At 43.8% G+C, this 27672-nt stretch overlaps 1 protein-coding gene across 3 annotated transcripts in view; it reads right to left on the minus strand.

Annotated features, from left to right (window-relative positions):
• The window catches only part of LOC121279217 (adrenocorticotropic hormone receptor-like), a 121173-nt gene that overhangs the window by 60775 nt on the left and 32726 nt on the right, over nt 1-27672 (minus strand). Inside the window, exon 1 of one of the 3 annotated variants that reach the window (XM_041190256.1) lies at nt 9645-9982. The exons of the other annotated variants lie outside the window; for them this stretch is intronic. The gene's annotated coding sequence lies outside the window, so the exon portion shown is untranslated. Of the gene's footprint in view, nt 1-9644; nt 9983-27672 lie in introns of those variants that run through there. 3 annotated transcript variants of the gene reach the window in all.

Below are 27672 nucleotides of genomic sequence, written 5' to 3' on the forward strand. Positions count from 1 at the left end.
AAGCAAAATACTGTGAATGCTGGAAACCTGAAACAAAAACAACAACAAAAATAGCTGGAAAAACTCAGCAGGTCTGACAGCATCTGTGGGGAGGAATACAGAGTTAACGTTTCGAGTCCGTATGACTCTCGTGAAGAGACACACAGACCTGAAATGTTAACTCTGTCTTCCTCCCCATAGATGCTGTCAGACCTGCTGAGTGTTCCCATCTTAAAGGTGCTGAGAGCACACAGAGAGAATGACAGTACTCTGTGACACCTGTCCACAACATTCCGGCAGCAATGACAAGCACCATTGAGGTGCAGGGATCAGCAATGTGTCCAGGGAGTGTGAGGCCGGACTATCACTTTGGTCTGAACAAGGGAAGAGGCCCTGGCCTGAGACACCTGTCTTTATCTTGTGCAGGAACCAAGTTTTCACATCTGAATTACACGAACACCACTCATCATAACAAAGAGCCCTAGGCAAGAAGTCATTCTTGGGAGTTTATTGACAATAATGAACACTATGTACAAGTGATTAACTCCTGCGCCCAGGCTGTGCAGCTACATCTCCTTAACTTTCCTAACTCTGCCACTATGTCTTGGTGTTCCCCCATCATCCACGGTGGAGGTGGAGGCAGCCTGCTGACTGCTACGCCCTGTCTGTGATAACCTGGTGGGCATCCTCTGGAGGGCTGAGACATGCAGGGACCTGGCTTGTTTTCGGGGTCCTGCTGTGTGGCAGTGGCACCCTTCTTGGCCTGTGGAGCTGGAGCTGCTGGGGTCACAGGAAGAAGGGATTTGGATGTACTGGACACACCCGGAGTCACCTGGATAGATGGCCCCGGGTGTGCACCTGCTGATCCTCTGCCCTATGGGTGCCTGAAGGCCTCTGGCTGACTCCTTGAGGAGAAAGGGAAGCTGGAGTGAGATTGAACTGCCCACTGCCCTCTTGCATTGACATTGCTGGAGGTCAACTATGGCATCAGCAATGGAGTTGAGCCCATGCAGCAGTGCAGGATCAATGTCCTGGACCAAGATCTCCACAGCTGTCACCATCCTACCCATGTTGACCTCGGTGCGTTGGCATGCCAGTGCTATCACCTCAGCCTGAAGGCAGATGGTCTCCTCCATTGTGCCTTGCAATCTGAGGAGTGCAGCGGGCATCGCTTCCTGATGTTCTCGAGCTTGCCTTTGCTGCTCCAGCAACTGAGGTATGACTGAGTCCAGAAGCTCCTCATCTGGCTCAGACTCAGCAGGTTTCTGGCCTCCAGCAGTGTTACGAATGCCGGAAGCCTGGAAAGTCTCTGCCTCTGCCTGCTGTGGTATAGACAGTGTGATGCTGACATTCTATTTGCCTTCTTAACTACAATTGCACTTGTGCGCTAGCTTTTTGTAACTCAGATCCCTCTGTCAGGCAGCACTGTGCGGTTCAACTCCATTTAAATAATTTTCTGAATTTCTATTCTTCCTGCCAGAGTGAACGACTTCACATTTTCCCACATTACGCTCCATCTGCTAAATTTTTGCCCACTCATTTAACTTACCTATATCCCTTTGCAGACTCTTTGTATCTTCCTCACAACTTGCTTTCCTACCTATTTTCCTACCGTCTGCAAATTTGGCTACAGTACAGTCAGTTCTTTCATCCAAGTTATTAATATAGATCAGGAATAGTTGAAGTCCCAGCACTGATCCCTATGGCATTATACAAGTTAGTTTGCCAGCCTGAAACTCACCCATTTATCCTGGCTCTCATTTATCCTGACTTTCTTTTTAATTAGCCACTCCTCTATCCATTCTAATATATCATCCCCAACACCATATGCTCTTCTCTTGTGTAGTAACCTTTTATGTGGCACCTTTTCAAAAGCCTTTTGAAAATCCAGATCCACTACCGTAATAAACTTGATGTACCGGACAGGTTTCTTATTTAAAACAGGTAACTTTACTTACAGAGCTCTTGTAGAAGCTACAAGCTCTAGCCAGATCCATGACTAGAAAGCTCTGCACTACGATTACTCGCGCTTAGGGCTGATTCATCAGTACAATCACATGACCCCTAAAGGCAGTATGAAAGGTTTTACCTACAATCACTATGTTCCTCACCCTTTAGCTATTTTACAACTCTTATTTACAAGGATATCTTAATCCACAACATATACATATATACAAGTCATGCGATTATAGGTTAAGTCTCTGAAGTGGTTTTCTAATTCATGTTTTTGAACAATCCGGTTTTCCACTTCCACTTGGAATGACAAAGGTCCAGTTTCAGAAACAATTATACCAGGAACCCATCTAGCTCCACTTCCAAGATTTTGCATGAAAACTGTATCCCCCGCAGTAAATCTCCAAATTTTGCAATGAATAAATCGATTCACTTTCTGACCACTCTGCTTCTTTTCTACCTTCCCCTCTAAGTTTGGAAATGCCAGACTTAACCTTGTACGAAGGGGAGCTTTCATCAATAATTCAGACAGTGTTGAACCTGTAGTTGCATGAGGAGTCGTACGATAATTGAGAAGAAAATGTGAAATTCAAGTTTCTAACACTTCTTCATTCCCAATTTGAAAGTATGCGCTGCTCTTTCTGCTGGCCCATTTGATGAAGGATATGGTGCTGTTTTTATATGTTTAATTCCATTTAAACTCATGAATCTCTGAAATTCTGTACTAGTGAAGACAAGTACCATTATCTAAAACAATGACTTCCAGTAGGCCACAGAGACTAAAACATTGGTGCAGCTTTTCAAGAGTTGCACACGATGTTGGTGATCTAACTTCATACACATCCATCCACTTAGAATGTGTGTCAATGATCACTAAAAACATAGTACTTAAAAGTGGACTGACATAGTCTATATGCAGTCTAACCCAGGGTCGACCAGGCACTCCCACAGATACAGTGGAGCTAAATTGGTAAACTTCTGTTGTTTTATCTTCACTAAATAAACCCATTAGTGGCTTATGATCTGACAACCATGAAATGGTCGAGCATACAGATATTGCTAGAATTTCTTGACTCTAAATATTATGGATAAACCTTCCTTTTCAAGTTGTGAATAACCCTTCTCGGCTGCAGAGTGGGTTCTGGAGACATAGCCTATTGCCCTTTTGGAACCATCTTCCATCTTGTGTGACAACACCACTCTCAGACCGTATGGAAATGCATCAAAACTGAAGTCAATGGAAATCAGGGGAAAACTTTCCACTCATTGGATTCATCCCTAGCACAAAGGAAGATGGTTGTGGTTGTTGGAGGTCAGTCATCTCAGCTCCAGGACATCACTGCAGGAGTACCTCAGGGTAGTGTCCTCGGCCCAAACATCATCAGCTGCTTCATCAATGACTTTCCTTCCATCATAAGGTCAGAACATTCATGGCACACAAGTGTCAGACAATGACCATCTCTAACAAGAGAGAATCTAACCATTGCCCCTTGATATTCAATGGCATCACCATCACTGAATCCCCCACTATCAACATCCTGGGGTTACCAATGACCAGAAACTGAACTGGACTAGCCATATAAATACTATGGCTACAACAGCAGGTCAGAGGCTAGGAATCCTGCAATGAGTAACTCACCTCCTGAATCCCCAAAGCCTATCCACCATCTACAAGGCACAAGTCAGGGGTGTGATGGAATATTCCCCACTTTTCTGGATGAATGCAGTTCCCACAACACTCAAGAAGCTTGACACCATCCAGGACAAAGTAGCCCACTTGATTGAAACCACAACGACAAACATTCACTCCCTCCACCACCAAAGCACAGCAGCAGAAGTGTGTACCATCAACAGGATGCACTGCAGGAATTTACCAAGGCTCCTTGGACAGCACCTTCCAAACCCATGGCCATCTAGAAGGACAAGGGCAGCAGATAGATGGGGACACCACCACCTGGATGTTCCCCTCCAAATCACTTACCACCTGACTTGGAAATATATCACTGTTCCTTCATTGTCGTTGGGTCAAAATCCTTGAACTCCCTTCCTAACAGCACTGTGGGTGCACCGACACCACATGGACTGCAGCAGTTCAAGAAGGCAGCTCACCACCATCTTCTCAAGGGCAATTAGGGATGGGAAATAAATGGTAGCCCAGCTAGCAAAGCCCACATCCCATGAATGAATAAAAAAAAAAAATCACAGGTTCATATTAATTCCTTTGATGGGTCATAATACACCAGCAAACATGATGAGCGTAATAGCTTCTTGACTTTTAAGTATGCTTCTTTCTGTTGCACCTTCCTTGACCAACATTGTAAAGGTGATAACATTGTTGGCAAGTTTGACAAGAAGCGACCATGATAATTTATCATGCCCAAAAAAGACTTGAGTTCAGTGACACTGGTAGGAGAGGGTACCCCCTATATCGCCCTGACTTTCTCCTCTACTGGATGCAACCCTTGGGCATCCACTCGATGACCCAAATAAGGGACTTCAGTCACTTGGAAAGTACACTTTTCTCTTTTCAATCATACACCAGCCTCCAAAAGTCTTCTTAAAGCCTCTCCTAGCTTGGCCCAATGTTTGGCTTCTGTTGATCCTATAGATGCCCTTTACCTATATGGACTCTCCAGTGTATGCCTTCAGCTGAGCTGTGGATAACTCCAGATTCCGTGGCTGGGTACCTTCATTTATGTATTTAAATGTGTGTTCTCCCACCACTGTGGCCAGTGTTTCCGCGTCTACTTCCATGACGAGGGACTTCCTATTCACTTGAAGGGTGATGGTGATTGGTTCAGTTTTTACTGCTTTGACATGGTATAGGGAGTAGACATCAGTGTCAACAGCTTCTGCTTCAGTTACATTGTGCACTTCAATCACCTTGGTCTGCTGTCTGATTGGCTGTCTCGATTTCGCCCAGCATTGCTTTATTACATGCCCTTTTTTATGACAGTAATGGCATTCTGCCTCTTTAAATCTGCCTCCTTAAATCAGGTACATTGTTACTCCCACATTGGTAACAAATGAATTACTGAATTGCCGGTGAGATGTTTCCAGTATGCCTTTTCGTTTTTCGAGTAGTAGAGACTGTCTCCTGCTTTGCTGCTATCTCTCTGGTTCTTGCGCCATGCCCAGTGGGAGGTTCCTGCCTCAACTGATAAATGGCGCCATGTTGCACACTCTGTAAAGCCTGCGAGACCCTCTCAGCACTCTCCATTGCTAGCGCTATTTCCATGGCGAACTTCAAATCAATATTAACTTCTGCGAGTAAACGGTGCTGAAAGGCATTGTTGTGTACGCCACAAACCAACCGGTCCCACAGCACGTTATTGAGTGTATCTCCGAAGTCACAGTGCCTAGTCGACTGTTTTAACTTGGCCATATAAGTTGCGAATGACTCACTCGGGGCCTTTACTCTGGAGTTAAATTTAAATCTCTGCATAATTACCAATGGCCTCGGCTGAAAATGCGTTTTCATGAGGTCGACCAGTTCATTAAAAGATTTAGAATTGGGCACATTTGGAGCCGTCGGATGGGGTTAAATGTCTTGCTCCCAAAGACACTTAAAAGAATTGCCTCCTGCTTCTCCTCCACTGTTATTTCATTCATCACAAAATAAAAACCTCGGTGCCCTGTGTACTGGCTCCATGACTGGTGAGAATACTTTCCTTAAGAATTAATTTACTCACATTCAGGAGGCGAGCTGCAGCGTTGGAGCTATTTTATCCTCATCGCCAATTGTAATAAACTTGGTGTACCGGACAGGTTTCTTACTTGAAACGGGTAACTTTATTTACAGAGCTCTTGTAGAAGCTACATGCTTGAACCAGGTCCACGACTAGAAAGCTCCACTACTAAGATTACCCTTGCTTAGGGCTGATTTGTCAGTACAGTCACGTGACCCCTAAAGGCAGTATGAAAGGCAGTATACAATCACTACAACTACATTGACTGGTTCCCCTTTATTCAGCCTGCTTGTTACATCCTCAAAGAGCTCTAATAAACAGATTTTTGATTTGCAAGAAAATCAAGGGTTATGGGGCACAGGCAGGATAGTGGAGTCAAAGCCACAATCAGATCAGTCATGATCTTATTGAATGGCGGAGCAGGCTTGATGGGCTGAATGGCCTACTCCTGCTCCTATATCTTATGATCTTAAGAAGATTTGTTCACATACCATACACCTCTGGTCCAATCTTTATTAGCCAAATTGTTTTCTTGCACTCAAGAATTGCCTTATTCTGAGTTTGGACATCTTCACTTTCACCATTGTGTTTGAAAACCTTATTAGCTCTGAAGAACATGTCAATTCTTTCAATGCATGAACGGAATGGTTCTCGAGCTCTATCATACATTCCGAGTCTTCCGATGTATCCTGTGAATGCAACCATTTTGTCCCATTTTCAAATGTCACAGTGATGCCAGTAAATGCTTTATTGTGGCTGTCCATAACAATGATACAGAAGCTAAAGTCAGCATAATCACTAGAGCCAGTGGCGTTGATAATTTAATTGGATGGACACTAGGATCCTGCAGCAGCCTGTTCAACTGAGTACAGAAACAGTGAAGCTCAACACAATCTAGTTGAAAACTTTAAAAACCTTCCTACCAGATAAGTCACTGGGAGCTAGTATATTTTGTTCATCACAGTCTCACTGCTGTTTGCTGAAATCTGTTACAAATTAGAAGGAACTTCTAAAGAGGAAGATACATAAAGATGGCTGGATCACATGTTTCATATCTGCATCATGCACTGGCATTGTCATAACATATGAATACATGACATCATCGCTGTGGTCAAATTCCTCCAGAGCCTGACCCTTACTTTTCTCTGAAACTTTCTCCAGCTCTGCAATCCCCTTGGGATCACAACATTCCTTCAATTTCTGGCCTCTTTTACATCTCTGATTTCTATCTCTACAATCGCTGGCCATGCCTTTAACTGTCCAGGTCCTAAGTTCAGGAAATCCCTCCCTAAACCACTCCAACTTGCTACCTCCCTCTCTCGCTCTCTCTCTCTCTCGCTCTCTCTCGCTCGCTCACTCTCTCCCCTCCTTTATGCTGTTTCTTAACACCTGCCTTTTTGATGAAGCTTTTGTGGCTCAGTGTCAAATGTTACTTGCTAATGCTCATGTGAAGCTCCTTGGGATGTTTTTAACCACATTGAGGTGTTATATAAATGCAAGGACAATGAGCCCAGGACCTGCCTTTGGGCAGAGCAATCATAGAATGGAATAAATGCAGGTTGTTGTTTTTGTCGAGGGGAGCAAGTCATCAATGTTTCTATCCTTGTAGTTTGGAAACAACTTATTCATCACTATTCCCATTTTAATGTCCTTTAGCAAACCTCCTACCAATGCTGGCCATTCTGATGAAAGGTCAGCGACCTGAAACATTGACTGTGTTTCTTTCTCCACAGATCCTGCCTGACCTGCTGAATATTTCCAACCATTTCTGGTCCTGTTTCTGATTTCCAGCATCCGCAGTAATTTGGTTTTGAACCGAAGTCTGGGGCGGTTCTCTTCAGAGCAGAGAGGTTTAAGAGGAGATTTGATTGAGGTTTTCAAACTCATAAAGTGTTTTGATAGAACAAATTAAGAGAAACTGGTCCCAGTGGCAGGATGGTCACAGGAGAGGGTACAGATTTAAGATAGTTGGCAAAAGAACCAAAGATGAGGTAGGAGAGTTTTTTTTTTAAATAGCGATTTCTTATCATCTGGAAGGCTCTGCTTGAAAGAATGGTGGAATCAGGTTGAATAACTTTCAAAATGGAATTGGATAAATCTTTGAAGGTGAAAAATGTTCAGGGCTATGAGGAAAGGAGAGGCGGAGTGGATCTAATTGGACGGCTCTTTCAGAGAGCCAGCTCATGCACAATGGGTCGAATGGCCGGCCTCCTTTGCTGCTGTATCATTCTATCGGCTGAGGCCTAACCAAGCTATTTTACCAAGTCAAATTTGTATGTTTCATTTTGTAATGAAGAAAGTTCTTCATCAAGGCAATGGGGGAGCCTTAGAAAATTAATCTGTGCATGCGCCAGCCTTTTGCAAATCAGGTGTAAATTACTAAAGTACTTAATCAGAAACTAGCCAATGGCACAAGTGGCCGAGGAAATTGCTTTCCTTACTGAACGTTATTTAATAAACAGTGGACTGTTAATACCTTCTAACTGACACCCTCATTGCTTGCAGAGACACGAAAAGCAATCTGTGGGGTGGAAATGCCATTAGGCACCAAACAGTGGCCTATTTCACACAAGTCAAGTTTTGTGCAGCATTAAGTGGTCTTTTTCCCTGCAGGGAATATGTTGGCTTCTTCAAATCAGGGTGCCAGAGATTACCGCAAAGGTGTGAATCATCGGTTTGTGCTTTAAAGCCACTGATATACACTTAATTACATTGCAAAGGTTCCCGGCAATTTTAAAAAAGCACATTAGCAAGTTATTGTCTTCTAATAAATTATACAGAGAATTAACTCCAGTATCAGAGAAATGAATGGACCTGAGTATCAGGCAGAGATGTTATGCCAATGTGTTACTACTTATTTTCAAATCTAACATTCAAATCTACATTCAAGCCACCTTAATATCATATAAAAACAAAAACAGAATTACCTGGAAAAACTCAGCAGGTCTGGCAGCATCGGCGGAGAAGAAAAGAGTTGACGTTTCGAGTCCTCATGACAGAACGAGGTGAATCCCAGGAAGGGTTGAAATATAAGCTGGTTTAAGGTGGTGGGAGGGGTGGGGGGGGGTGTTGGGTGGGGGGAGAGAAGTGGAGGGGGTGGTGTGGTATGGTAATATCATGTTTGTTTTTCAACAGCGATACCATGTTACATCCCCCGAGTTGTGCTGTTTTATAGCTCAGTTCACAGCACTTTTGCCTCTGATTTGTAAGGTTCTGGGTTCAAGTCCCACTGCAAGTCTCGTGCACAAAAGTTAAGGTTGACGCTCCAGTGCAGTACTGAGGGAATGCTGCACTGTTGGAAGTGCTGCCTTTTAGGTGAGATGTTAAGTGGGTTCTTGATGATGTGATTGGCTTAGAGGGAGGGGGGGTATTGTCATTTAACTTGAGAAGATATTGTCAGCAGAACTGCATTTTGAAAATGATACATTAAATAGTAATTTATTGATCCTGTATTAGTGGTATCTTAAATTCTTTCTGTCACGTGTTTACTTATTGTGGTGCCAGGAATCAGGAAAGTTAGGGAACAACTTGATCCTGAATATTATAATTGTTGAAATGTTGCAGCAAGTTTAATGCAACAAGGTTGAAGAACTAAAGATGAAGTTCATAATACAACACCATCTTGCATTTATGTAGTGCCCTTAATGCAGTAAAATGTCCCAAAATGTTGTTGTCAAACAAAAGCTGGCACAGAGCCGCATAAGGAAATATTAGGACAGGTGACCAAATTTATCCTCGAAGATGCCGGTTTTAAGGAACCTCTCAAAGGAGGAGAAATTTATAGAAGGGATTTCAGAGTTTAGGGCCCAGGTAAGTGAAGGCATGATCCTAGTGGCAGAGTGGAGAAATTTGGGGATATGCAAGAGGGCTGAAATGGATAAACGCAGGAATCTTCGAGCTGTGTAGGGCTTGAGGAGGTTCCAGAGATAGGGAAGCAATAAAATTAGAAAAATTCAATACCCAGGTATCCACTACATAGATTGTTTCCACTGCATTTAAGACATGGATGTAGACATTGCTTACGTTTGTGAGTGTTAGCTATGGTTCAGTTGGTAGCACTCTTGCCTCTGAATTACAAGGTCCTTGTTCAAAGCCCACTCCAGGTCTTGTGTACAAAAGTCCAGGTTGACAATGCAGTACTGAAGAAGTGCTGCACTGTTAGAGGTGCCATCTTTCTGGTGCAATGTTAATCTTGGCCCCATCTGTTTACTTGGGTGGATGTAAATGAGCCCATGGCACTACGTTGAAGAATTTTCCCTGGTGTCCTGCCAATGTTTATCCTGGGGGTAGGTGGAAAATCGAAACACAAGACAGGCTCAAGGGGCCGAATGGTCTACTCCTGTTCCTATTTCTTATGTTCTCAATCTACATCATAAAAAAAGAGAGTACCTGGTTATTATCACGTCGCTGTTTGTGAGAGCTTGCTGTGCCTATATTAGCTGCTGCAGTTCTTACATTATAACAGTAACTGCACTTCAGAAGTATCTCGTTGGCTGTAAAGTACTTTGAGACATCTGGCGGTGTTGAAAAACACTGGGGAGAATTTTCACGTCGGAGGCAGAAGCGGCTGTGGGCCCGCTGAACTGTCAAAGGCCTGTTAAGGCCATTAGGCTACTAATTTAGATAATTAACAGGGCTGCCTGTCCAACCTTAAGGCTGGCGGGCAGGCAAACAACCCAAGTGGCCTTCGCCTTTTTCAAGAAACCTCATCCACGGGCGGGATGAGGTTTCCTGAAGGTTTAATAAAATCTATAAATATTTTTTGAACAATTCATAAACATGTCCCAGCTCATGTGACATGAGGGGACATGTCTAAATATTTTTTATTTTTCTTTATTTAAAGATTTCAATATAAACTCAATCTCCCTGAGGCAGCTCCGTGCCTCAGGGAGATTTCTGGGCTCTTTCGTGAGACTCTCCTGACTGTACCCCCCTCTTCCCGCCTGCACAGGTAGAGCTACCCGCCGTGCGTCATGCTGGGTGGGCCACATAGAATGGCAGTGCAGAGCGCTGATCGCGGGTGGCAGTCTGCTCCATGCCCGCCCACGCCCACTCTCGACCGGCCCACCTGACATGGGGAAAGTTCTGAAACAAAGCCAAAAATTGCTGGAATTGCCTTGAAGAAGAGTGATACAGACTCAAAACGTTAACTGTCTTTCTCTCCACAGATGCTGTCAGACCCTGCTGAGGTTTTCCAGCAATTTTTGTTTCTGTTTCAGATTTCCAGCATCTGCAGTATTTCACTTTTATCATGGGGAAAGTTCTCCCCAATATGTAAATGCAAGTCTTTCTTTTTTCTTTTAATTTATATTGATACAGTTGTGGAATTGACCACTTGTTACAACTCCAGTTTCCTTTGCTGCGTTGGAGGAAAATCTGTTTGTTGCCAGACCACAGGTTTCATGCATTCACTGATTAAGGGGCAAACATTCAAAATGCCCGATTCCCAAACTGTTAAATGACTCCATCAACCCCTACTCCTCAACCCCCACCTATGGCACCTCCCCATGCCCACGCAAAAGATGCAACACCTGCCCCTTCACTTCCTCTCTCCTCACCGTCCAAGGATCCAAACACTCCTTTCAAGAGAAGCAGCATTTCACTTGCATTTCCCCCAACTTAGGCTACTGCATTCGTTGCTCCCAATGCGGTCTCCTCTACATTGGAGAGACCAAACGTAAACTGAGCGACCGCTTTGCAGAACACCTGCGGTCTATCCGCAAGAATGACCCAAACCTCCCTGTAGCTTGCCATTTTAACACTCCACCCTGCTCTCTTGCCCACATGTCTGTCCTTGGCTTGCTGCATTGTTCCAGTGAAGCTCAACGCAAACTGGAGGAACAGCACCTCATCTTCTGACTAGGCACTTTACAGCCTTCCGGACTGAATATTGAATTCAACAACTTTAGATCTTGAACTCCCTCCTCCATCCCCACCTCCTTTCTGTTTCTTCCCCCTTCCTTTTGTTTTTTCCAATAATTTATATAGACCAGCTCCAGCCTCCAGCAGCTGTGGCTCTGACTGCCGGTGACTGGTTTGTTTTTGAACATCATTATAATAGTTGCTGGCAGCTCCGCTGTTAGACATCAGTGCTTTACACCATGATAGCAGTGTTCAATACAGTCCAGACATTTATCATCAAGAAAATGAGGAACTGGAAAACTAATTGGAAATAACATTCACCCTAAGATTTTCTTGGCAAAACTCTGTGAAATTAATCTTTCAAAAGCCAACCTTTGCAATACCTTTACAGCTCTCCCTGATCTTGTTCCTGTCACTGTTGATAGGTCTTTAATTGGTTTGCTGACTGGACACCATTCTGCAAGGTGGTTGATGTACTTCTTGTTTTATTATCCCACAGCTTATGTCAACCAAACTCATTTGTTCTTGCAGCCCCTAATAAGATTAGAACTTTCCTATTTCTCCTGATGTTCCAAATGAAGTTTGAATGAGATAGGAATGTGGTTGTTCTGTTTGTTTAAGGACTGTGCCTTCAGACTTTCGATCTCTAATCCATTCTTTCTGACCTGGTACTGACGTTGCTAAAGTCTTCACTCTGTGCCTGGAGTTATACCATTTCTTCTGTTTTCCTCTTTGATCGTTCTCTATATTCCTTACTCTCCTATGGTCATCTGATTTGACATTCGGCTTTAAATTCTGCTTCAACAATGTTTTAACTTTTGGACCATAAGCAGGTCTGCTGGTGAAAAGCTGTAACTTAAGGGTGTTGGTCTATGCAAGTCTAAATGTCAATCGCTATCCTTAGTCATTAGCATTTTAAAAGCTAAGGTCACTCTTTCGGCCTCTCCATTGGCCTGTGGGTGAACAGTAGAACTACGAACGTGATTTATTCTACACTCTTCTGTAAATTTCTTGACGTATTCATTCATGAACTGTGGACCATTGTGCCAAACTATTCATCCAGAAACCCATGTGTTGAAAAGATATCCTTTAATGCCCTTATCACAGTCTTCGCTGGCGTAGTGTGGAGTCTGGTAGCTTGAATGATTATCCACTATGATAGGGTACACTTTTCCTCCAAAGTCAAAAAGATCTAATCCCAGTCTTTTCCAAAGCCCATCTGGAAAACTAGTCAGTAATAAAGGTTTTGTTAGGTTTGGACATTAATTTCACAAGTATGGCATGACAATATGAAGTCTTAAATTGCTTTCAAAATTCTTGACTGCAGCACAGATTGATGTGCATGAGCTCTACACTTCGCTATTCCCAAGTGACCACCATGGATTCTATGAAGAATCTCCTCCCTCATAGCCTAAGGTAATAACAGCCTATGGCTAAATACTAGAAGATTGTCCACCGAGACTTCACTGAGCAGAGCGGGGCTGTAAAGAGCGAGACTTCAGTGAGCAGATCAGGGCTTAAATTTAAGGGTTACTAAAAAAATAATAAAAAGAGCAAAGGTAAATTATGAAAGAAAACTAGCACAAAATGTAAAAACTGATAGCAAAAGCTTCTACAAGTATATAAAAGCAAAGAGAGTAGCTAAAGTGAATGTTGGTCCTTTGGAGGACAAGACTGGGGAGTTAATAGTGGGGCAGAAATGGCAGAGACGCTTAAGCAATACTTTGCCTTAGTTTTCACAGTGGAGGACACTAGTACCACCCCAATAGTAACAGGTAGTGCAGAGGATATAGAGAAGGAGGCACTTAGAACAATCACCATCACTAGAGAAAAAGTACTGAGCAAACTATTGGATTTAAAGGGTGACAAGTCCCCAGGACCTGATGGTCTACATCCCAGGGTCTTAAAGGAAGTGGCAGCAGAGATGGTGGCTGCATTGGCTATAATATTCCAAAATCCCCTGGATTCTGGAAAGGTTCCAGTGGATTGGAGAAATGCTAATATAATGCCCTTATTCAAAAAGGGGGGGAGGCAGAAAGTAGGAAACTATAGATCAGTTAGTTTAACGTCTGTCATTGGGAAATTGTTGGAATCCAGTATTAAGAAAGTAGTAATGGGGCATTTTGAAAGTCAAAATGCAATCCATCAGAGTCAGCATGGTTTTATGAAGAGTTATTTGTGTTTGACTAATTGGCTAGAGTTCTTTGAAGATATGACAAGTGAAGTGGATAATGGGGATCCTGTAGATGTAGTATATCTGGACTTCCAGAAGGCCTTTGATAAGGTGCCACACAAAAGATTAATACACAAGATAAGATCACACGGTGTTAGGGGTAATATATTCGCTTGGATAGAAGATTGGCTAACCAACAGAAAGCAGAGAGTTGTGATAAATGGGTCTTTGTCTGATTGGCAAGCTGTGACCAGTGGGGTGCCACAGGGTTCGGACCCCAACTATTTACAATCTATGTTAATGACTTGGATTCAGGGATAGAGGGTACTATAGCTAAATCTGCAGATGACACCAAAATAGGTGGGAAAGTAAGTTACAATGAAGAAATAAAAAATTTACAAATGGATATGGACAAGTTAGGTGAATGGGCCAAAATTTGGCAGATGGAGTTTAACGTGGATAAGTGTGAGGTTATCCATTTTGGTCGGAAGAATAAAAAGGTGACTTATTATTTAAATGGAGAGAAACTTCAGAATGCTTCAGCACAAAGGGATCTGGGTGTCCTCGTGCATGAATTGCTGAAAGCTAGTATGCAGGTACAGCAGGTAATAAGGAAGGCAAATGGAATTTTGGCATTTATTGCTAAAGGAATAGAGTATAAAAATAGGGAAGTGTTGTTGCAACTGTACAAGGCATTGGTGAGACCGTACCTGGAGCACTGTGCATAGTTTTGGTCCCCTTACTTGCGGAAGGATGTAGTTGCACTGGAGGCGGTTCAGAGGAGGTTCACTAGATTGATTCCAGAGATGCGGGGCTTGCCTCATGAGGAGAGGTTGAGCAGTTTAGGCCTATATGCGCTGGAGTTTAGAAGGATGAGAGGAGATCCAATTGAGGTATATAAGATGCTAAAGGGGATGGACAAAGTAGATGTGGAGCGGATGTTTCCCCTTCTGGGGCATTCTAGAATGAGAGGTCATAGTTTTAAGGCTAAGGGGTGGTAGATTTAAATCAGAGATGAGGAGGAATTACTTTTCTCAGAGGGTCGTGAATCTGTGTGGAATTCACTACCTCAGAGTGCAGTGGATGCCGGGACGCTGAATAAATTTAAGGAGGAGATAGCCAGATTTGAAATTAGTAACGGGTTGAAAGGTTATGGGGAGAGGGCGGGGAATTGGAGTTGAGGCCGAAATGAGACCAGCCATGATCGCAATGAATGGCGGGGCAGGCTCGAGGGGCTGAAATGCAGACTCCTGCTCCTAGTTCTTATGTTCTTATGCCAATAGCCTTTTAATTAAAAACAATCAAAAAGTATGGCAGAGGAGCTCAGTCCCGTGTGTTGGACGGCCTGCAGCGTGTGGGAATTCTTAGACACTCCTTGCAGTCTGGATGACCACATGTGCAGGAAGTGCCACCGGCTTGAGCAGCGGGTTTTGAGCTTGAGCGTCAGCTGGAGAGCTTGGGGGGGGGGGGGGGGGGGGGGGGGTGGGGTGGGGGGTATCTACAAGGCTGAGGGTTACGTGGATAGCGTATTTTTAAGATGTGGTCACTCCGCAGCTTAAGGAAGTGCAGTCAGAGAGGGAATAGGTGACCACCAGTCAGAAGAAGGGAGGCAGGCAGGTAGTCAGGAAAGCCCCAGAGTGCATCTCACTCAAGAACTGTTTATCTGTTGGAAAACGGTGAGGGTGAAGGTTCCTCTGGAGAGTGCAGCCAGGGCCAAGTTCACGGCGCTGTGGGTGGCTCAGCTGCACGAGTGGGGGAAGGAGTAAGAGTGCAAGAGCAACAGTGATAGGAGACTCAATAGTGAGGGGTGCAGACAGGCGCTCCTGCGGCCGTAGACGTGACTCCAGGGTGGTGTGTTGTCTCCCTGGTGCCAGGGTTAAGGAGGTCACAGAACAGCTGCAGGGCATTCCGAAAGGGGAGGGCCAACAGGTCGTGGTTCACGTTAGTACCAACGACGGTGAGGTCCTGCAACAAGAATTTAGGGAGCTAGGTAGCAGATTATAAAGCAGGTTGTGATCTCTGGATTACTCCCTGTGCCACATGCTAGTGAGCATAGGAATAGGAGGATAGAGAGGATGAATGTGTGGCTGAAGAGATGGTGCGGGCACGAGGGCTTTAGTTTCCTGGATCACTGGGTCTGTTTCTGGCGAAGGTGGGGCCTGTACAAGTCGGACGGGTTGCACCTGAACCGGAACGGGACCAGCATCCTTGTGGGGAGGTTTGCTAGTGCTGTTGCAGGGGGTGGGTTTGGTTTAAACTAATTTGGCAGGGGGATGGGATACAGAGTGGAGGTACTGTAGGGGGTGAAGCACAGCCAAATAAAGAAGAGAAACTGAGTTAGTCTGGAAGGCAGAGCAAATATGGACCTGTTAAGGCACAAGGGAATAATGCAAGGCTGGATTGCATCGATTTTAAGGCAAGGAGTCTTACAAGTAAAGCAGATGAATTGAGGGCGTTGATTAACACATAGGAATATGATATTGCTGCTATGACAGAGACATGGTTGAGGGAAGGACAGGGTTGGCAGCTCAATATTCCAGGGTATAGAATCTTCAGGCGTGACAGGGGGAGGGGTGGGGGGGGGGCGGTAAAAGAGGAGGTGGCATTGCAATATTGATTAAGGAGTCAATTACAGCAGTAAAGGGGGTTGGTATCTTAGGAGGTTCCTCAAATGAGGCTACATGGGTAGAACTTAAAAACCAAAAGGGGGCAATCACTTTGCTAGGAGGGTTATATAGGCCTCCAAACAGTCAGGGGGAGATAAAGGAGCAGATATATATAGGCAAATCTCAGAGAAGTGTAAAATTAATAGGGTAATGATAGTAGGAGATTTCAACATCCCCAATATCAACTGGGATAGTCTTAGTGTGAAAGGCTTAGAGGAGGTGTAATTCTTAAAGTGCATCCAGGTGAGCTTTTTCAGCCAGCACGTATAAGTCTGACAAGAGAAGGGGTGGTACTGGATCTAATCTTAGGGAAAGAAGTTGGGCAAGTGGTAGAAGTATCAGTGGGGAGCATTTTGGGGATAGTGACCATAACTCTGTAAGATTTAAGGTAGTTTTGGAAAAGGACAAAGATGGACTGAAAATAAATGCCTTGAATTGGGGGAAAGCTGATTTCAATATGATAAGACAGGGTTGGCCCAAAGTAGATTAGGAGCAGCTACTTGTAGGAAAGTCTACATCAGACCAATGGGAGTCATTTAAAAAGGAAATAGTGAGAGTTCAGGTCAACATGTTTCCATAAAGGTGAAGGGTAGGACCAACAAGTCCAGGAACGCTAGATGTCAAGAGGTATAGAGGATTAGATAAGGGAAAAAATGGAGGCTTATGGCAGATACAGAGGGCTGAAAACAATGGAAGCCCTAGAGGAGTATAGAAAGTCTAGAGGGGCGTATTTAAAAAAGTAAATAGGAGAGTGAAGAGGGGGCATGAAAACCACTGGCTGTCAAGACAAAGGAAAACCCGTGGGCATTTTATAAATATATTAAGGGCAAAAGGGTAACCAGGGAAAGAATAGGGCCCATTTGGGACCAAAGTGGCAATCTGTGCGTGGAGCCGGAGGACTTGGTGTGGTTTTGAATGATTAATTTTCGTCTGTGTTCACTATGGAGAAGGATAATGCAGGTGTAGAAATCAGGGAGGGGGACTGTGATATACTTGAACAAATTAGCATTGAAAAGGAAGAGGTATTAGTGGTTCTAGTGGGCTTAAAAGTGGTTAAATCCCCAGGCCCAGGTGAGATATATCCCAGGCTGCTATGTGAGGCAAGGTAGGAGATTGCAGGGGCTCTGACACTAATTTTCAAATCTTCTCTGGCCACAGGAAAGGTGACAGAGGACTGGGGGACAGCTAATGTGGTACCATTATTCAAGAAAGGTTAGCAGGGCTAAACCATGTAATTATAGGCCATTGAGTCTAAGGTCAGTGGTAGCGAAACTATTGGAAAAAATTCTGAGGTACAGGATTAATCTCCACTTGGAGAGGCAGGGATTAATCAGGGGTAGTCAGCATGGCTTTGCCAGGAGGAGGTCATTTCTAACAAATTTGATTGAATTTTTTGAGGATGTGACTAGTTGTTTAGATGAGTGTAGTGTAGTTGATGTAGTCTACATGGACTTCAGTAAGGCTTTTGACAAGGTCTCGCAGGGGAGACTGGTCAAGAAGATAAGAGCCCATGGGATCCAGAGCAATTTGGCAAATTGGATCCAAAATTGGCTTAGTGGCAGGAGGCAGAGGGTGATGGTCAAAGGTTGTTTTTGTGACTGGAAGCCTGTGATGATTGGTGTACTGCAGGGATTGGTGTTGGGACCCTTGCTGTTTATGGTGTACATTAATGGTTTCGAAGCAAATATAGGAGGTATGATCAGTGAGTTCACAGATGATACAAAAATTGGTGGTGTCGTAAATAGTGAGGAGGAAAACCTTATATTACAGGACAATATAGATAGGCTGGTAAGGTGGGCAGAGCAGTGGCAAATGGAATTTAATCCTGAGAAGTGTGAGGCGATGTGCTTTGGGAGGACTAACACAACAAGCAAATAAAGACCGCTTTAATTGTGTGAGGTCTTCACAAAGCTTGAGCTCATCATTTGGCTTGGGAACTGCCCTGAGCCTTGAACACCATATAGTTGACTCCGTGATGGGTGATATGACATCTCTATGTAACATTCTGTCAAGTTCCTCTTCAACCTCCTCCAGCAATGGGTGTGGCACCCTCCTGGGTGTGAACAGACATATAGGTTTAGCATCTAGAGGCAACATAATATGATATTCACGTTTGAGCTTACCAAGCCCCTGAAAGAGCTGTGGGAATTCTTGGCGGAACTCTTCTGCGTTGTAAGACTTTGTATGCTTTTTCCAGAATACCGAGTTGAGTACATGCATTTCTGTTCAGTAAAGATGTGCTTTGATTGTGCAAGATATAGAGGGCCTCTAGAATCTCTTACCCCTTTTGGTGAAGGGTGGCCGTTATCAGACCTTTCACGTGAAGATCTGCACCAACTGGGCCCTGCAATTTAATGCTTGATGGCTGGATCTCTACTACATTGAGCCATTCCAGATGGTCAGTCAGTACTGCAACACTGGCTCCATATCAAGTTTGAAATCTGTTTTAAAGGCTTTAACTTCTAAAGCAACTGACCAAAACTTTTCTTCTTGACTCTTCACTTCTCCTGGGCAATCTGTATTCCAATTTCCTTCCTTATTCCCAATTTCCTGCTTTTCAGAGACATTCTCTTGCTTTCTTCCTTTAGATTTACAGATCTGCTTGAAGTGCCCTGCCTTCCTGCATTGGAAACACTCTGCACCCCACCTCCCACCCCTACTGGGCAATCTTGTTTTCTGTGCTGCTTTTTAGCTCCATGTTAGTAAACCAGGTGGATTTTGATACTAATCAGTATTGGTCACTATTACTGATTGCTAATTGCATTTAAATTCTGTCAACTACAATGGGGTTAGTCCCCAAGCGTTAGCCTGTTCTGCACAATTACTGGACCAGTGATATTACCACTACACCACTATCTCCCTTTCTGCATAGGGCTTTTCCGCTTAATAGATTTTTATAATGTATTCAACAGGCTGTTCTCTACATGAGAAGCTCTTTAAAAAAGGCAAGTACGGTTATTGTGGACTGATCAGCTTAAATATTTGCTTTTATGTTTCGTGCAAAGCATGATTAAGGAATTATAAATAGAAATATCCGTTGAGAATTTGGATACATCATTAAATTATCTTAATAGGCTTCTCGCAGGGAATCAACTTTATTATTTTCTGTTTGACAACAAACATTGAACATTGAGAGAATCTTAACAGTTCCAATATGGACTGCAGTTGCACCGTCCAAATGTGTTTAATCTTCACATCCGCTGTTCCTTCAGAGGTCAGCTGAGGTACACTTACTACATGAATGAACAACAAAGCATTGAACTATCAGCAATTTGTAACAGAGTAAAAATGTCCCAGTGCGCTTCACAGGAGCAACCAAGACAAAATTTGACACTGGGCCCATCAAGAGCTATTAGTAAGTGATCAAACGCTTGGCCAAAGAGATAGGTTTTAAGGTATCTCCAACATTGACCCTGAGCCCTATTTGTGAAGGGCTCAGAGGACAAATTGATTCCACTTGAATATCCAATTTATGTGATTCTCACTTGAAGAAAAGTGGCATTTATTCTAGCTTAACAGCTTCCATTATTGCCGAGTAACTACTTGTGTTTAAAATCGCAGTGTCATATGCTTGCCTCAATCGAAATTAAACTCCATTTTTGCTATAAAGCTATAAAGATTCAGTGGGCAAAAGCCCTTCCAGGAGTAATACTGAATCATTGGGCAGAATTTTCCTCTGCCCAATGGGAAATTTTGGGGTGGGACTTCTGTCCGCATTATATTTCCAGGGGTTTCCTGTGGTTTTTGTCATTCTTGGGATGTGGATATTGGTGTTAAGATTGGTATTTATTGTCCAGGTATGAACAACCAAATGGCTTCTTCCATCAATGCCGGCCATGCCTTCAGCTGCCTGGGCCTGAAGCTCTGAAATTCCCTCCCTACACCTCTCCACCTTATGACACTCCTTAAAACCTACCACTTTGACTAAGCTTTTAATCACTGTCCTAATGTCTCCTTATGTTAGATTTACTTTTATAATATCCCTTTGAATCACCCTGGGGTGTTTAATTCCATTAAAGACTCTATATAAATACAATTTGTTGTTGTTATGGCACTCCGGAGGAAAGTAAAGTATTATCCACATGAGTGTGGGTCTGGAATCACATTTAGGCTGGACCGGATACAAATATAACATTCCCTTCCCTAAAGCATGTGAATGAATGAGCTAGATTTTGATGGTAACTTCATGGTCACTTATACTGATGCCAAACTATTGTATTTCCCATATTTTTTTAAAAGCCTAATTTTAATTCTCAAGCTGTCATGTTGCAATTTGAGCTCACGTCTTCGGGATTAGTAACATGACCATGTTGTGCATTCATATTGCAAGTGGACCCTCTGTGGTCCTCTGAAGAAACAGCGGATATGAAGAATAAACACATTGGGAAGGTGCAAATGTCAAGGTCCTCTCAATGTCCAATGTTTGCTGTCAAACTGAATATAATAAGGTTGATTCACGGTGTGAAGCCTGTTGAGATAATTTAATGATGTGTCTAAATTCTCAACGGATATTTCTATTTATCATTCCTTAATCATGTTTTGCACGAAACATAAAAGCAAATATTTAAGCTGGTCAGCCCACAATAACCATACTTGCCTTTTTTAAAGAGCTTCTCATGTGGAGAACAACCTGTTGAATACATTATAAAAATTTATTAAGCGGAAAAGCCCTATGCAGAAAGGGAGATAGTGGTGTAGTGGTAATATCACTGGCCCAGTAATTGTGCAGAACAGGCTACTGTACCATAGAGCCAACATCTTCATTCCGGAGTAGCTTACCATCACTGGAAAGGGGGAAGTGCATCATTTTAATGGCTGCAGCTGAATAAAGTGGCCAGACTCCCTTTAAATTCAGGAAGACCAAGATGGCAGAAGGAGTAGCACCATGGGCATCTTGGAAAGTTAAGAGTCAATATTTAAACTTCCTGTAATCTTGAAACAACAGGCTTTCCAAGATAAAGAGAGCCTTGGAGTCTCAGAGAAGGAAGCAAAGCTTATCTCTATTTTTGATGTTAAAGTATAATGTATGAGAAATGATTGTGGGTGAAGTTAAGTGACTGGGAAGCTATCAAGCACGAGTGTTTGAGATTATGTGGAATCACAGAATGGTTACAGCATAGAAGAGGCTGTTTGCCCCCACAAGTCAGTGCTGGATCTCTGTGAGAGCAACCCAGCCTTTTTTATCCTTTCATGGGATGTGGATGTGGCTGGCAATGTCAGCTTTTATTGCCGATCCCTAATTGCCCTTGAGAAGGTGATGATGAGCCATCTTTGTGAACTGTTGCAGTCCATCTGATGTAGGCCCATTTGCAGTGCTGTGAGGAAGGGAGTTCCAGGATTTTGATCCAGCAGCAGTTAAGCAATGGTGATATAGTTCCAAGTCAGAATAATGTGTGGCTCGGAGGGGAACTTGCAGGTGGTGGTTTTCCTATGCATCTGCTGCTTTTGCCCTTCTAGGTGGGTAGGTCATGGGTTGGTAGAGGTCATGGGTTTGGAAGGTGCTGCTGAAGAAGCCTGGGTGAATTCCTGCAATACATCTTGTAGCTGGTACACACACTGCTGCTACTGTTTGTTCTTGGTGGAGGAGGGAATGAATGTTTAAGGTGGTGGATGAGATCCCAATCAAGCGGACTGCTTTGTCCTGGATGATGTTGAACTTCTTCAGTGTCATTGGAGCTGCACTCATCCAGGCAAGGAGGGAGTATTCCATCACACTCCTAACTTATGCCTTGTAGATGGTGGACAGGCTTTGGGGAGTCAGGAGGTGAGTACTCAACACAGAATTCCCAGCATCTGACCTGCTCTTGTAGCCACAGTATTTATATGGCTAGTCCAGTTCAGTTTCTGGTCAATAGTAACCCCCAGGATGTTGATATTCTTAGTCCTAGGATGTTACTCTCGCTCCCCTGCATTTTTACCATTGCCCCACAATTTTTTCTCTTCAGCTAATTATCCAATTACCAAACATGTGGCTTTAGAGACCACTGTAACAAACATAAACAGAGGGATCTGTTAACTATAGCATAGAAAGATAATGGTTCATATGTCTACTTCTGAAAGGACTCAAGAACAGTTAAATCAGTAAGGTTTGCTTGAGAGAAGTACCTTTGAGGTAAACAACTGCAATTGTTTAGGCGACTAGGCGTTTTCAAAGGGTTCAGGAACAGATATATCATGAAGTCTTATCCATGACTTGTATCTTCATTGTAGACAAAAATAAGGTCTATAAAGGAGCATGGTTTTCAACAGTTCTTTGAAAGGCTTGAAAGATAGATCAAGGAACTGAAAGCCAATCTCTAAGTACAGTATAGATCAATCACCTACATTAGATATCAATAAGGTCTGTTATTAGTATATAAGTATACTTCACCATCAAGTACCACATGCTTCCTTGAAGCCTGATGTTGTGAGCCAAATAAGGAAGGAAGGAAGCTGATTAACAGTGACTAGAAACTCGAGGATGCTTCCGTGACTGTGATGTTGGCAGAAATAAGAATAAGCACCCAAGAGAGAAAGCTTTAGAAGCCTGAAATAAAAATATAAACTGCTGGAAAAACTCAGCAGGTCCGGCAGCAGCTGTGGAGAGAGAAACAGAGTTAACATTTGAGTCCGTATGATTCTTTTACAGAGCTCTGAAGAAGATTCATACGGATTCGAAACGTTAACTCTGCTTCCCTCTCTGCAGAAGCTGCCAGACCTGCTGAGTTTTTCCAGTGTTTTATATTCTTCAGTTTTCCAGCACCTGCAGTATTTTGCTTTCATGCTTTATAAGTCAGTAGTTTAAGCAGCATGGAGGAAAGTTACCAGAAAGAATTGGTGTCTCAAGCTATCTTTTTCCAAGATGGACATAATTTTTCCTCAAAGTGCAGGTACCTCATCCCATTATCAACTCATTTGTTCTCCTACCAAGGTCAGGAAGTCCCTGTGTGTTATAGTGCCTGATGAATTTAACTGGCATTTAAATGCTATCCTGGCATTCAATTTAAAACTCAGCACTCTGAACCTCTGCAATTAGCTTTTTAGAGATTTGTTTCTTTTTGACCCATAATCTTCCCATTCTCCCTTTTAACAGCGATCGTGGTCTTTTCACTTTTAAGTGGGTCAAAGCTTGTTCTTTGACATTAGACACACTCCCAACGTGTTCCTGAAGCACAGATGTTTCCTCTTCATGCTCAATTAGAACTCACAGATTCTTAGATTCATCTTGGGAACTTGGCATCCACTGACAGCCTTATTGTTCATGTGTTGAACTGTGAACACGTTTTCTCCAAGTCTTTTTTAAAGAGGCACTGCCGCAATCTCCAACCTCTCCAGCTTTATGATAACTTAAACATAGGTTCTACTGATTGGTTAGGGGAGAAATTTTGACCTAATTTTCTGGGAGAGAAAGCCACAGATTATGTGCAGTGCTGATCTAAACCCCACCCGATAAATCTCTCTGTTGACTTCAATGGAAAGTAAAACCGTTTGAGTTATAAAATTAGCTCTGTAACCGATCTTGTTAGATTCCTGACAAGTGGATTAGATTAAAATTGTCCCATTGCCCTGCAAGTCATTTTAAACACACTGCTTTCTGTAGAATTAATTTGGATACTTAGAATTATAGATTGGTTACAGCACTGAAAGAAGCTATTCAGCCCATCATGTCTATGCTGCTTTTCTGAAGGAGCAATTCACCTAGTGCCACTTCCCCGCCTTTTCCCTTGGCCCTGCATATCCCTCTTGAATGCCTCGAATGAACCTGCTCCACCACACTCTCAGGCGGTGCATTTCAGACCTTAACCACTTGCTGTGTGAGAAGGTGCTCTGAGGAAAAATTATGGTTACTAGGAATGTTTAAAGATTTGTGAAGGCGGCAGGAAATTCCGACTTGATCTAGTGTCTTCTTTATACTGGGATATTTTGTAATATTTCTCTGACAAATGAGGGATTAAGCGATTGGTTATACAGTCCTGCATCCTAGAGCTGCCTGAGGTGAGCCTCAACAAAATCTACTGCGTCACTTCCCAGACCTTCTTTGCAAAGCCACATTCCAGAAGGAGGTGGCCAATGGCCTCTTCCCCATTGTAGCCACCTTGAGGACAGTGTGAAGGCTGATGGGAGTCTGGGTGTGCAGGAAGGATCTGATAGGAAGGGCCTTCCTCACCACCAGTCAAGCCATGTCTTGGTACTTGTTTGAAAGTTTTGGAGATGAGGCACTCTGCCAAGTGATTGTGACAGTCCGTTCAGCACTGAACCATCTGATAGGATCCACCACCTTCTTTACCCGCAGGGTCTCGAGGACATTATGTGCGGCTCACTGCCTGATGGACTTGTGGTTAAAGGTTTTTTTTCTGCATAAGCCTCAACAAAGGACAGGTGTCAACACATGGCCCAACTGACTGAAGCATTCTGAGGAAATGTGGCCAGACCCATCTCTCGCAACACCGGGGACAAGTAGAACCTCAGCACGTGGTGACACTTGGTGTTTCGTACTGAGGGTCCGTGCACAGCTTGATGCAGCTGCACACAAAAAATGGCCATCAGGATGAGGGCAGCATTGGGTACATTTTTCCCCACTTGTCCAAATATTTGTATAAAGTGTCCCACAGACATGGTCCAATTTTGATGAGACAAAGCAGAAGATGACTTGGTTGATCACCACGGCACTGGAGTGGGGTATGGGCCAGGCCTGCACTGTGCACAGCAGCAATGAGAGCACCTTGCTCCTGATGGCCAGGTCCTTACTGCGATGGAGAAGGAGCGTCACTCCCACATGCCCAGTTTCTGCCTCACCTTGACTACATGCTCCCTCCAGATTTTGACACACACCCTGGCCACTCTGAACCATTTCCCCAGCACCTTCGAGTAGTCTGACCTGGTGGCGAAGGGGACAAAGGATCGGTCAGGCCAGTTCCCAAAGAACATGAAGTCACTCTAGGGTTGCCAACTGTGATTAAATATATTACTGGAGGTTTCATCGCATGATTTGCTTCCCCCTTCAACCCAACCCTTAAGCCAACACATCCATCCTTCTGGTGCTCGGACTGCCAACGCCAATTGGAGAGCAAAAAGACTGATTACCGAGATAAAAGCAAAATACTGTGGATGCCGGAAATCTGAAATAAGAACAGCAAAGGCTGGAAAAACTCAGCAGGTCCGGCAGCATCTGTGGAGAGAGAAACAGAGTTAACGTTTCCAGTCTGTATGACTTTTCTTCAGAGCAGAAGACCCATAAGGGAGTCATAACCCATTTGGATGCTGCTTGATTTCAGCCAAGCAGCACTTTTCCCCCCATTTTCAATTGTTTTATATTTTTCTGGTAAAGAGAAATATTCAAAGAAAATGACAAAACAATTTTGTTCAATGTTCCTATGATATGCCTATGTGCAGGATTGCACACAGCAGTGTCCTGGAGATTGCTCTTCAATTCTCAGAGTCTCCAGGCCAAAACTAGAGGGTTGTAAACCTTACCTCATGTCTGCCATGATTTACTTTGGTTCCTGAGGTCAGTTCAGACTGGTTGCAGGTGCTTATCAGTCTGCACAATGGCAGATGATCCGAGTGTCAGTGATTGTCTTATAATTATGGCTTCTAGTCTTACACTCTTGCAGTCTTGTACAAATGGGCTCTATGTTGGAGAAGATTTGACAAGGTCCCACATGGGAGACTTATAAAGAAGGCAAATGCACATGGGGTACAGGGTAATTTGATAAGATGGATTTAAAATTGGCTTAGTTGTAGGAGACAGAGGATAATGACAGAAGGATGCTTTAGTGACTGGAAGCCAGTGTCCAGTGGCGTACCACAGGGATCTGCGCTGGGTCCCCTATTATTCATCATTTATATAAATGACATAGATGACTATGTGGGGGTAGGATTAGTAAGTTTGGGGATGACACAAAGATTCACCGGGTGGTTAACAATGAGGTGGATATCTTGGGCTACAGGAAGATATGGTCAAATGGGCAGATAAGTGGCAGATGGAATTTAACCCTGAAAAGTGAGAGGTGATACACTTTGGAAGGAGTAATTTGACAAGGAAGTATTCAATGGACGGCATGACAGTAGGAAGTTCTGAGGAACAAAGGGACATTGGCGCGTGTATCCATAGATCTCTGAAGGCGAAGGGGCATGTTAGTGGGGTGGTGAAAAAGGCATATGGGACAATTGCCTTTATCAATCGAGGCATAGATTACAAAATTAGGGAGATCATGTTGGAGCTGTATAGAAACTTGGTGGAGTACTGTGTTGCCACATTATAGGAAGGATGTGACTGCACTAGAGGGGGTGCAGAGGAGATTCACCAGGATGTTGCCTGGGATGAAACATTTAAGTTATGAAGAGAGGTTGGATAGACTTGGGTTGTTTTTGTTGGAGCAGAGAAGACTGAGGGGTGACCTAATCGAGATGTACAAAATTATGAGGGGCATGGACATGGTGGATAGGGAGCAGCTGTTCCCCTTAGTTGAAGGGTCAGTCATGAGGGGACATAAGTTCAAGGTGAGGGGCAGGAGATTTAGGGGAAATGTGAGGAAAAACTTTTTTACCCAGAGGGTGGTGACGGTCTGGAATGCACTGCCTGGGAGGGTGGTGGAGGCAGGTTGCCTCACGTCCTTTAAAAAGTGCCAGGACGAGCACTTGGCATCATAATATTCAAGGCTATGGGCCAAGTGCTGGTAAATGAGATTAGGTAGGTAGGTCAGGTGTTTCTCACGTGTCGGTGCAGGCTCGATGGGCCGAAGGCCCTCTTCTGCACTGTGATTCTGTGATTCTGTGATGTGCCGTCACAATGCAAGAACACAACTGTACCTGTGCTCATCTGCACTCAACACAGCACAGAGATACTACAGAAGTGGCATGAGCCATTGGCCCGGAGGATAGCTTTAACATTTACGCTCAGACTTGCCTTTGTAGATCAGTGGGTAGAAAATTCCAAGCGGGGGTCCGATGGACATTATGGGATGCTGGTTGCATATTACAGGCAGCCTCCAGTTTGAAACAAGCAAGTGCGCCAGACACCGATTTCAGGACCATTACCAAGATGGCAACATTCAGACCTGCAATGGAAAGAGGCTGGTGAGTGACATTTTCATACTGAAACCAGGGCCAGCATTTTTACCTCGTCGGGTGGGCCACCGCCCGACCCGAATGAGGGTAAAATGGCACGCGATGATGTTGGGCGAGCTTCCTGATGTCATTGTGCACTCGGGCGATATTTCGGTGAGCGGGCACGTGCGGGAGTCGGCAGCGCACCTGCCGACAATTAAAAGCCCTATTAAGGCCATTAAAGTTATAATTGAATTCAATTTTTCCAAGGGGCCTTTGCATTTTTTAGGAAACCTCATCCACTGATGGGGCAGGGGGGCCG

The sequence above is a fragment of the Carcharodon carcharias genome, chromosome 6 (assembly GCF_017639515.1).
Source record: "Carcharodon carcharias isolate sCarCar2 chromosome 6, sCarCar2.pri, whole genome shotgun sequence".
Lineage (NCBI taxonomy): Eukaryota > Metazoa > Chordata > Chondrichthyes > Lamniformes > Lamnidae > Carcharodon > Carcharodon carcharias.